Source organism: Sylvia atricapilla, chromosome 4 (genome assembly GCF_009819655.1).
Source record: "Sylvia atricapilla isolate bSylAtr1 chromosome 4, bSylAtr1.pri, whole genome shotgun sequence".
Taxonomy (NCBI): Eukaryota; Metazoa; Chordata; class Aves; order Passeriformes; family Sylviidae; genus Sylvia; species Sylvia atricapilla.
The window spans coordinates 7,446,125-7,457,867 of record NC_089143.1 but is presented as its reverse complement, the minus strand read 5'-3'; positions in this window follow the sequence as shown (position 1 = coordinate 7,457,867).

Sequence of the window (11,743 nt, the reverse complement as noted above, 5' to 3'; positions counted from 1 at the left end):
TTTCAGTTGCTAGACTTTGACTCTCCATGAAATGAAGAAGGAAAAGGCTTGAGGAGAGATTTAGTCAGTTCACCCAATACTGAACTGACACCTACTGCTGAATCTATGTTGATACTGTAGAAAATAGGTATCTTTATGACAAGCAATCTGCAGACAGAATTTGAAGAGGAATACTATTAAAAACTGACTGAAATCAGGATTAAGGAACAATAATTCTTCCTGTAAATACAAAAAGGGAGAAATAAAAACACAGTTCTCACACAGAGCACTAATCTTTAACATAACAGATATCCCCATCACAGAAAAGCTTTTCCCAAACATCAAGTTGGTGATATAGGAGAGGATATATAATCAGAGACAAGTGCTGGACAAGGACTAAGCTGCCTTAGTTGTAACCCCGGACTTGACACATAAAAGCATTATCCATGTCATAAAACTGTGGCAGTGAGACCACATATGATACCTGTTAAGCCTACTAAATTTCATTTTACTGCAGCAAAACCCAAGCTATTCTCCTATCCTGTCCTCTACACATTCTCAGTAGGATTACATCACCTATATACATATTTCTTTCAGAAGCCAAAGACCAAGGTCTAACTCATCTGCAGCTATTTCACTGCTCAATATGCCAGCATTTGTTTGTTTTATCACATCTGTAATCTAGGAGAGACCCAAGAGTTAACATTCATCTGGCTGTCTTAGAACAAAAGGGCTGTCATGCTAAGACTTGGTGTCCATTTCAAGTCCTGTCTCCACTGCAGCCAGCCTCCAGTACTGTATAAAAAGGTACAAGAATCCTCCAACAGAGAAGTGGAACAATCTCCCCCCGACATTATTTTTGTTCTGACCCACAAAAGGGAAATCATTTTACCATGAACCATGCTAATTTAGATTCCTCCCAAGATTTATTTACAACACACTTTCGTAAGCGTGTTCTTAACAAGTGCAAATTAGGTGTCACTTCCATCACTAAAAATAGCTAAAAAGCATTCCAGAAGAGTAATCTATTTCACTCAAATTATGAGACAAATTATTCCCCGTGACAACACTGGTGAATGCTGGAAATTTGTTTCTGGTATTGTGATCTAGGGTTCAGAGTGGGTGGAAAAGGAGGCAGGACTATCTGCTTCTGATAGTCCTCCTTCTAACACCAGTTGTTAGAGCAAGGTGTTCAAGTCCCAGACCCACTATCTGATTTTCTGTTCTTTTCCAAAGAAAATAGACTGTTGCATTTGGAAAGTTTGCTGTAGCATATGTTAGGAAGTCAGTCTAGTGAAAGGAATGTACTAAGGTGAGAGCAAAGAAAGGCAGAGCTGTCCCTTGTTGTTTCCTAAACTCCATTCTCCACTCCATTCATTAGCTCTATAATGATTGTCTGAGAAGAGTTGAAGTTCAGGGAACAGATGTTCATACTATCCTGAGATACTTTAAGATGTTGTAATTAGCTGGAAGCGAGCGGGAGGATAAATTATTTTGTAGTTCAGTAAATTTATTACTATACCCTAACAGATCTAAATGCCATTCCTCCTATAAATAAGTGAAAAACTACAAAGCCATTCAGGTAAAATATATCTATCTGGAGAGTCCTGTGACTAGCCAGCATGTTTATCTCTTAGCATTCAGCGTCTACTGATAAAAACCCACTTGTTCTGTAATCAAGGTTTATGTCATTAAGTAAGGCAAATAACAGGCAAAATATGGAAAATGTTCATTTTGCTAAACCCATACTTGACTTCACCTACACCATATCATCAGAAACCTTAACTGAAGGCACTTGCCGTATCCCTTCAAAGATTTTCTTGCTTCATGGTTTGGTGCTGCATCCTACTTTGTGCTGTAGCTTCACTTGTCTCATTACCTATGAAGGCCTTAATTCTGATTAGAAGCCAGCAGCCAGAGCTGTTTTATTATACTGAAGATTTACCAAGATTCAAAACCTTCCCATTATCTGCATTGTTGCTCATAGCAGGAACAATGGCATGACTTGGTCACCTCTGCCATGCACCAAAACTTCCAAACTGATCTCCTGTCCCAGGAGTTTCCCCTGGTTAGTTTCTCGCTATCATCCCCTTCTTGCCACAGACCCTTTTGGTACATGGCAAGAGGAAAAGAGTTATATCTGTCCTGTGATTTACTCCTCTATAGGAGTGCTGCTTCACTGACACTGGGTTCCATTTGTGTCCACAAACACCTCATTTATCAACATGGTCTTCAGAAAAGCCAAGCCTTCTGGACCTCTACACTTCATACTGCTCTGATAACAGCACCTATGATTAGCTCTGCAAGAAGTTAAACCAGTCCTACAAAAAGCTGTAGGTGAGAAAGTACCACACCTCAGCTTTGAGCAGCAGTGTCCCACACCTAGGCTTCACAGTTTGGCCAGCTGCATGTAGAGTTTCTCTGGCTAAATACAAGTCTATATAAGTGGAAAATTAGTCTTACTACACAGTAGAGGCATTAGGAAAAAGAAACAGAACCCAGTCATATTTGTAGAAGGAGGAATAAATGCATAGGAACAATGCTTGTTTCACTCACAAAAACACAAAGAATTTCCATTCCTCTCTTGGACTGAAATTGTCTAATTTGTGAAGGAGTGAAAACTTACCAGTAACAAACAGCTGTTTGCTTGTTTCTAAATGGAAAAATATTCATGAGGCCTTTAAGCTGACACAGTTAAGGCTTTAAAATTACTCCAAAAATTAAAGCTTCAGAAGAAAATATTGCTTGGCCAACAACCCATGGAGTTAGGATCCCTCAGCCCTCAATAGTCCCTCTAGCATATATCATATCAGTTGCAATAAATTCAGGACACACTTAGACCATCTGCATCAGTGATCATCAGGTATGGGTCACTTAGATGTTTTATCTTTATCCTTTGTGGTGTGACATGGCTATCTCTAAAAAGCACCAAGGGAAGTGAAGCTGTGTGCAAGGGAACCACTACATGTACTTCTGCTGACCTTTCAAGATGGACCAAAAAATGAATATTTCAGAAGCACAGGGAGATGTAAAAAAAACCAACCCAGACAACAACTCAACAAACCAACTCCATGCTTCTGCCAGCAAGGCTCCATCTGTCCCTCTCAGAGGTCACCTTGCTGGAAAAATTTCACAACAGCACCTCAACATTGTGTAGCAGGCTATAACAAAACAGAGAAAGCTCAAAAGTCAAGAGTGGCTTTCCTTGCTTTTTCAAATGTTGTGGATACTATATTTTTTCCCCAAGTTAATGAACAAGCAAACAGAGACAAGGTAATACTGAAACAGTTGACTGGCTACTGAGCCCCTGCAATATTTTAATACTGTGAAAACACTAATAACCTTTCATAGCAAATATAAGAGAGCAGATAGGCTACTAGATGCCAACACACGAGATGGTTGAGTGTCACAGTCATTTGAGAAGGGGTGCAACCCTGGCAATAGATCTGAGCTGCTTCTGTCACTCTTACTTGAAGCTGTAGAACAGTTGTGTGGAGCTACCAAACCCAGTCTCAGCTGTAGTCCCATTTGTGGTGGCTCACTGCTGGTTACTCATTCTGGTTTACCCTGGCCTCCTCTGACTAGAAAATATGAAAATTTCTTTGACTGAGGACAGTGGAACGTGTCCTGTGATCTTTCACAAGATCCTTTCATTTTTCCTGCCTCGTTCTTGGGACTGTAAATCCCACTCTTGAGCTATAGTTTCACAGCTGTTCTGAGCTGCTCTGCAAAGCTGCTTTGGTTTCCTCCTTCTCTCTTAGTTGTCCTTTTTTGGCCCAGAACCAATGCTTGGATAGCCATTGGTGGTGGAGACATAATCTAGGAATTTACCTACATAGAAAAATACCATGAATAAGTAGTAATGACAAAGTTAATCTCTAACCTGGATTTCTTCCACTTGTAAGTAGTTATTCAAATGTGTACAGTCACACAGGAAGGGATGAAAGTATCAGTTGTCTTGGGCTTCACTGAGCTGAAAGCCTTCTGAAACTTCAGTCTCAGAGGTTACTGCCCTAAGCATTAAATAAAACTTATTTTGAGGTTTTCTTTATTTATAAAGTCATTTACATGAAGACACTCTCCCAGATTTTCAGTGTATTGGCACCAATCCAAATTTTCTGCACTAAGCTACTCAGTTCCTCAAATAATATACTAATCCCCAGTTCTCTTTAGTTACATTTTTTTCAGGAAAGAGAGCCTGCACCTCCATATCCTAATCAGTACTCAAGAGTACTGATTTGCCCATGAGACTGGCAACATTTGTAGTGTACTGCATTTGTAGTGTTTAATCTGATTAATCTCATTAAATTGGCCAGTGCCATTAGTTATCCAATTGATTATGCTGTTAAAATAAAAATAAAACTAAGTCCTTTATTATCAACACTCTAAAAATACTCTGCATTCTGCTCTGAGGATTAAGTGTCAACAATACATGCATTTAAAGGCAAACTGATTCCCTGCAAAAGTCAAAAGCAAATTTTCCACACAGAGTCTGCATAAGTGTTGTATACTCATTGACTGTGATGTTAGATTATCATGTAAGCAGCTTAATAATATTTAAATTATGCAGCTCATGAGAAATCACAGGAAGAGCTTTTCCTCAAGCTGCTTTTTGTAGAAACATCCCAGATGAAAAGCAAGTATTTACAGCACATTTGGTTGGCAGTGACCCCAAAATGACAGAATTCAGGATCTGGAGGTCAGATGAGACAGTGAGCAGTGGAGTTAGAACTCAGGGTATCAGGACAGTAGAATTTGGCTTATTTGGGTGATGGCTAAGTAAAATTCCCCAGCAAGCAGTCATCAGGCAGAAAGAGTTGAGGCTGAATTTTTGAGAAAACCAGGAGCAATTCACTGTGCCATGCAAGAAGGCCAGAACTTCACCAGCAGAATTGCCAGGCTAAGACAGAAGCCTCTCCATGAACTAAAACACAGAAGGGAACATACAGGAAGAGGAAACAAGGTAACAGAACTGGCATGGAAACCAACAAGAAGTACTGTTCTACTGGGTGGAAAAGAGAGGGAATGGAGCTGCCCTCTGTGCGAAAAACCAGAAGTGAAACAACAGTTTATGGATCAAGATTAGCAGCCAAACCAACATTGTTTGGCCTTGTATTTTGGGTATCTATTCTAGACATCATGACCAGGAAGAAAATGCAGATGAGACTTTCTGCCAACAACTGGAAGAAGTGTCATGTGCACAGGTCCTGTTCCTCATGGAAGACTAACCACTGCTGTATCTGCCAGAAGAATGATACAGGAGGGTTCGAGAAATCTAGAAGACTTCTTGAACACACTGATGACAACTTCCTGGTAACTGGGAAGCTAACAAGAAAACATGATCTGTTAGACCTTGTAGTTACAAGAAGAAAAAATTTGTCTGAGGTAAGGAAGTCAGAGGCAGCCCTAGTTGCAATGACTATGAAATGATAGAATTCAGGAATCTGAGAGGAGAGAAAAACGACAAAAAAAAAGCAAAAAGCCCTGGATTTCAGGAGAGCAGCTAAGGCTGCCTCTGACTTTCATGTCTGAAATTCTCTTTCAATCTCAATGAGACCCTTCCAAGCTAAATGAGTCTCTGATTCTGTTAAGCATAAAAATATTGCTTCAAACCCTAGTTGGACCTGACAGTAAAAAGAGACAACAGGGCAACAAGAAAGGCTTCTCTAGTTACATTGGTTGTAAAACAAAGATGCATACAACATGGGTCAAAAGATAATTAGGAGTTCAGTGACAATAATTTCAAAACTGCTCCTTACCCTGGTGAAAAACGTGTATCATCAGGGAGGTGTCTGCTGATATTAAAAACAACAAACATTATACCCATCTCTGGGTCCAGCCAGGAAACTCAGAATTCGGCAGATGGGAAACTCATGGTTAAGCAGCAGCTGAATACAAGCCACAAAGTGCACTTTGAAAATGTAAATTGTGTACTAAGTGACACTGGGAGGGGTATGGGCAGCACAGAGGGAAATTATTACCCTCCCATATACTGTAATGGTACAGCTGTACTTTCAACAGTGTCTCCCATTTCTTTCCTGATACTGTGAAACTGAAAAGGGTCTAGTGAAGAGTTATCAATGTGGCCAGGGCCTTGAGCACATAACCTATCAGGAGAGACATGGGAACTTTCCTTGCTTCAGCTGACAAGGAGAAAAGCCAAAGGAAAACCTCATGGCGGCCTTCAGTGTCCTGAAGGGAATATTGCAGTAAAACCACTCTCAGTAGTGGCAGACAAAATAATGAAGGGCAGCAACTACTGCTTGCACATAGGGAGGGTCAGAGTAGATAGATGTCAGGAAAGATTTCTCATCAAAAAGGTAGTGCAGACTGGAAGAGTCTGCCCACAGATGGTGTGAAATTCCTGTTCTTGAGGGTCTTCAAGATTTGCTAGAGAAAGCGATATCTCAGCCTGAGACAGGGTTGGTGACAGTCCTACTTCTGACAGGAGATTGCTCAGAGGATTTTGCAACCAGCATGTCAGTAGTCTTCCAGTACTACGACAGTGTCACTGAGTGTTATCCTTAGTGACCCTTAGTGTTAACCACTCCAAGCACAAAATACCTCTGCTTTGACTGTCATCATAAAAGAGAAATGTCATGATGTTCCTCTATCCCTGGTTTCCAAATACAGCACAAAATGTGACTATCAGCCTGACCTATGATTTATGGGTTACAATTCTGTAAAGCAGTCAGGTTGCCAAAAATATACAGGAAAAATATCTCTGGCCATATAAGTCATCATAATCATGACCATTTTAAAGAACACTGTTCAATCACAAGCCTAATGAACAATGAAACAAAGTTGTCCTGACCATTTAGGGAAAATAAAAGTAGTCACATACAAAGCTACAAAACAATCAACCAATACAAACAAACAAACAAAACAAAACAAAAAGAGAAAAAAGGGGGAAAATCAAACCAAAAATACCCATGCACAACAAAAAAAAACTCACCAGTAAAGTATACACAAGTTTAAAGATCTGGTAGCAGCTATGTAATTACTGTTGCTATTCCAGGTAGAGCTACTGACTCATCACACGTCACTTGGACCTCCATCTGCTTCACTTGAAACTAAAGAGAATTGATGTAGTAGAATGACAGCTGAGAACTAGGCAGGAGGAATCAAATAGATTTCAATCACCAGACCCATAGAAATTGAAATAATTCCTGCTCCTAAATGGGCAAAAAATTTGATATATATATATATATATATATATATATATATGTGTGTGTGTGTATATGTATGTATATAAAGGCATTAAAAAGAAAAAAAATCAGTTGCTGTTTTTATAAAGTTGGCCCAGCTTCATACTAAGATAGATGTATCTTCCCTCCTACATTGGTAAGCATCTTCTGGAGCCAAAGAATCTAGCTGTGGTTGGCTGTCTTTACTTCTGATTTCTTGCTTTTAAGTTTGGCTTAAGATAAGGCCCATCACAACACAGAATAAGGTTTGTGGGGATTTTCTTTTATTTTACATGATCAGCTAGTTCATGCTGTGAACTCAAATTCATTTTCCTATTGCTGATACTCACTTTCTTGTGTTTTCTTTAAGTTTCTGTCCAGTTCCTAAAAGATTTCTGCTACTGTTAGTGCTTATGCAATAGGGTTCAAGACAAAAGTCAACGAACCTCTCCCATCTGCTCCTAAGATTGCAATCAGTTCAGCTTCGCCTGCAGCGCTGTGCACTGACACCACAAGGAATTCTACTGAGCTCTTAGCGCTGTGTCCTCCTCCTTAGACATTCAGTGCACTCCGTAATGCTCTCATAGTTCACCCCTGCTGAGCTAGATGGAAATTACAAAGGAAAAAAATAATCAAGCCCTTCAGCAGCAACCATTGTTAGAAAACAGGCTGCTTCCCAATTATCTTGCTTATAGGTAGCAAGGGAAGTGGGGTTTAATTAATTCTTCACTCTTCCACAATGTTTTTCCTTCATGGGAACTTGAAAGTGCTGAATCCTCCAAAGTGTCTTTGGCTTAGTTTGCTTTAGTCCTCACATCACATCACATTCCATGTGATAGGCCCTCAGAGCTCATCTATGCCGCTCAGTCATTCCTCTAGTCATTAGAGACCCATCTCCATATAGTCTACACAAGAAGATGGGAAGTACATTTTTCACCCAAATGCCCAGTCCTACTCCTTTGTATTAATGCTTCATCTCCAAGCTGGATGAAATATTTTGGAATGTCACTTAAAGCTTAATATTTTTTTTCCTTGGAGTGCTTCCTCTACCTGTTTGCAGGGAGGATGAGGACAGCACTTCCTGAGCACAATGTCACAGTCCCCAAAAATGTCATTCCACCATTTCCTTTCCTGGCTGCATATGAACAGAAAAGTTTTTGTAAAACTCAGAGGAGAAGGATGCTAAAATATTCTGGATTTCAGCACAAAGCAGCATATAATATCTAGAATAATTTTCCACTGCAGTTGTCAATACCTGGTCTTGAGCATTAACTGGAATCATCAGACACAGATAGACAGGTACAGGCCACCTGGACAAGTTGGGTTTGTGGGGGATTTTAGTAAAAATTTGCTTTTAGCTGTGTCACAGAGAAATATTGGTGAAAAAAACATGTTTTCCTCTTACTGCTGTCTACATTTGCTCTTAAAAGATGGATGTAGGCTTTTATTGACATATCTTGGTCTGTGGACTACTTGGCAGTAAGAAACTTCTGTTCCTTTGTTTTCTCTTCAGTTGTCCTTTCTGAAACATCAAGTGCCCTCACTGGAGCCAAAGTATCAAGGACACTGTTATTTGCTGCCTATAAAAAAATACCTTAGCACATTGAATATAGTTACTTTATATGCCACTACATTTTTATTTCTTTACTCCAGCATTCATTACAATGACATCTTACTTAGATGTGTATATCTTCTGTGCCATATTTTTCCTGTTCTCCACTCTTCCCCTCATGCATCTTTATGACAATATTACCCTCTTTACAAAAAAACACTAGCAGCTTCAAAAGCAAAATCAAATATCATGGGAGTACATACCATTTCTTGTTTCCTACTAAAAGCAGTTGATTGATCTTTCCAGGAATATGAATCATACCATGGACACGGTCTGGTTCTTTTGTTGGCAGCATAGCTACTTAAGACAGATCTGGTATTGAATTTGAACTGTGAAAAATGTCATACTGGTGTATCTCACTGCTATCCCAGACAGTGGGTTATGCAGCTGGAAGTTGGAGAATGGTATAGTAGGTTTACATCTTTCTTAAAAGGAGCTTCATCATGCAGTGAGGATAACAGTAAAGCATCTGTAAGCCTACCTTACCTGCTAAGTTTTGGCAAGTCCGCTTCTAATCAAAGTAATCCTTATTAGTTTTAGTAACACCATCTCTCTTCTTCCTATACAATCAGCAAATGGCACATTCAAGCCTTTCAGGCTAGCAAATTTCAAATAAGAGGAATAAAAAGCAGAAAAGGATGAGGCAGTGAGTTATTGTTTTAAAGTTTGGAAGTCCTTACTTTTCTCCTTGGGAAGCAAAACAAGACACACAAGATAAAGTTGGGATTTTACCCTCCTCTGTGTTAAAAAATATAAAGCCAATGGAACACAACTATCATAACAACCCATTTAAATGTCAGAAGCATTTATTACTGTTTCTGCAAAGTCTTATTACTGAAACACGGAACAAAATGCAACAAAATATATAGTTTATGGTTGCAACTGAGAAATGTTTTGCTTTGCTTTCCCAGTAATGATTGGATGTAATTCTTATCCCATTGCAGTTCAGGGGACTTCTATTTTGACTTCAAAGCGTGATACTATGTCCCAATACAGTAATGCCTTCACTTTGAACATTATTATGAGTCTAATCTTGTTCTTGGCTGTGCTTTGAGCAATAAAGAGCATCATCATTACAGCTATACGGATTCCTGCTAGATCTTTGCTTCTTTCTGTAAGACCCAACTGTGATGTCATATATACAATTGTGAAGTTATAAATGTGAACACTTTCCTGAAGAATTATCAGCACATTTGAACAACAAAAATGCAAGGCACTTTATTAGTAACTGGAACTACCAACTGAATGAAACAAAATTAAAAAATCACAGAACTATTTAGGTTGGAAAAGGTCTCTGAGGTCACATTGTGCAAAGTTTGACTGATCATCACCTTGTCAACCAGACCAAGGCACTAAGTGCCACATCTGGTTGCTTCTTGAACACCTCTAGGGATGGTGACCCCACCACCTCACTGTGCAGTTTTTTCCAATGTTTAACAACCCCTTCTGTGAAGAAATCCCTCTTGATGTCCAACCTGAACCTCCTTGGTACAGCTTGAGACCATTTCTTCTTTCCATGTAGCTCATTGCCTGGGTGAGAAGACTGACTACTTCCTTTCAGGTAGTTGTAGAGTGGTAAGGTCCCACCAAGCCTCCTTTTCTCCAAATTAAACAACCCAAGTTCTCTCAGCTGCTCCTCATATGACTTACACCCCAGAACCTTCAAGAGCTTTGTTCCTCTTCTCTGGAAACACTCCAGCACCTCAATGTCTTTCTCATAGTGAGGGGCTTAAAACTGAGCACAGCACTCAAGGTGCAGCCTCACCAGTGCCCAGCACAGGGGGACAATCCCTGCCCTGCTCCTGCTGGCCACACTATTGCTGACACAGGCCAGGATGCCACTGGCCTTCTTGGCCACCTGGGCACAGCTAGCTCATGTTCAGCTGCTGTCACCAGCACCCACAGGTCCTTTTCTGCTGGGCCACTTTCCAACCACTCTGTCCCCAGCCTGCAGCACTACCTGGGGCTATTTAACCAAAGCATAGGACCTGGCACTTGGCCTAACAAGACCTCACACACCTTTTTCTCCTACAGAAATCTCATATCTATAAACAATCTGTAATTTTCTGGTGGAAAACATGATTTCTTCATGACTGAAGCTTGCTGTGTGAAAATTCTGATCCTGTTAAAGAACATCAATATTTTTGCCATTTTTCTGTTAGGAAAATAAAAGGGTTTTATCCTGTTGTCCTTCAGTCCTAGCTTTCTCTTCCATTTTCCCTGTCAGAAGTGTAGTTCACAAGAACCATGGCCTCCCATGAACCAGACCAGGGAATATTGAATAATTTGAGTACATGCTCCATATCCCCTCTTCCCACTGCTTTGGATAGAAGAGAAGAGAACTGGATAACGTAAGGTGTGTCAGTCTTCATCAAAAACAACCCCAGGAACACTGAACTGTGTCCTTAGAAAGAAAGGCAAAGAAAGGCAAGTATAATTGGTCAGTACTGTGCCCCTTAACTCCCTGGCTTCCTTGTTTGACTGGATTGCAGACTTAATAAAGAGATGTAGTTCCTCTGACATTTTTAGAAAAGAACATGTGTAGAACGAGTATATTCTTCCTCCTTAATTTCAGCTACAGTTTTTTCCCCTAATTTTTGTGCAGTATCTGGAATTGAGCAACGGGCAGGCAAGAGGTGGGGGAGAACCAAAAACAACCCACAAAGAAACAAGCAAAACAACTCCAACAAAAAACACACACAAAATTCCAAACATAAACCCAAAATTCCACACTCAAAACTCCACGTCATCATTTGTATCATCTTACCATAAAATGGCTCTTTTTCAGATGAGGATATAGAGCTTCCTTTGGAGTTCCAAGGTAGGACAATTAACTTGCTGAACAGGTAACAGTTGCTTCTGATACATTAGCATTCTTGAAACAAAGGAATGAGTATGATTTTTTACAATTTGCAAATTTAGCATTCACCATTCTTTCAAAAATTTTCCCTTCCTATTTTTGTAT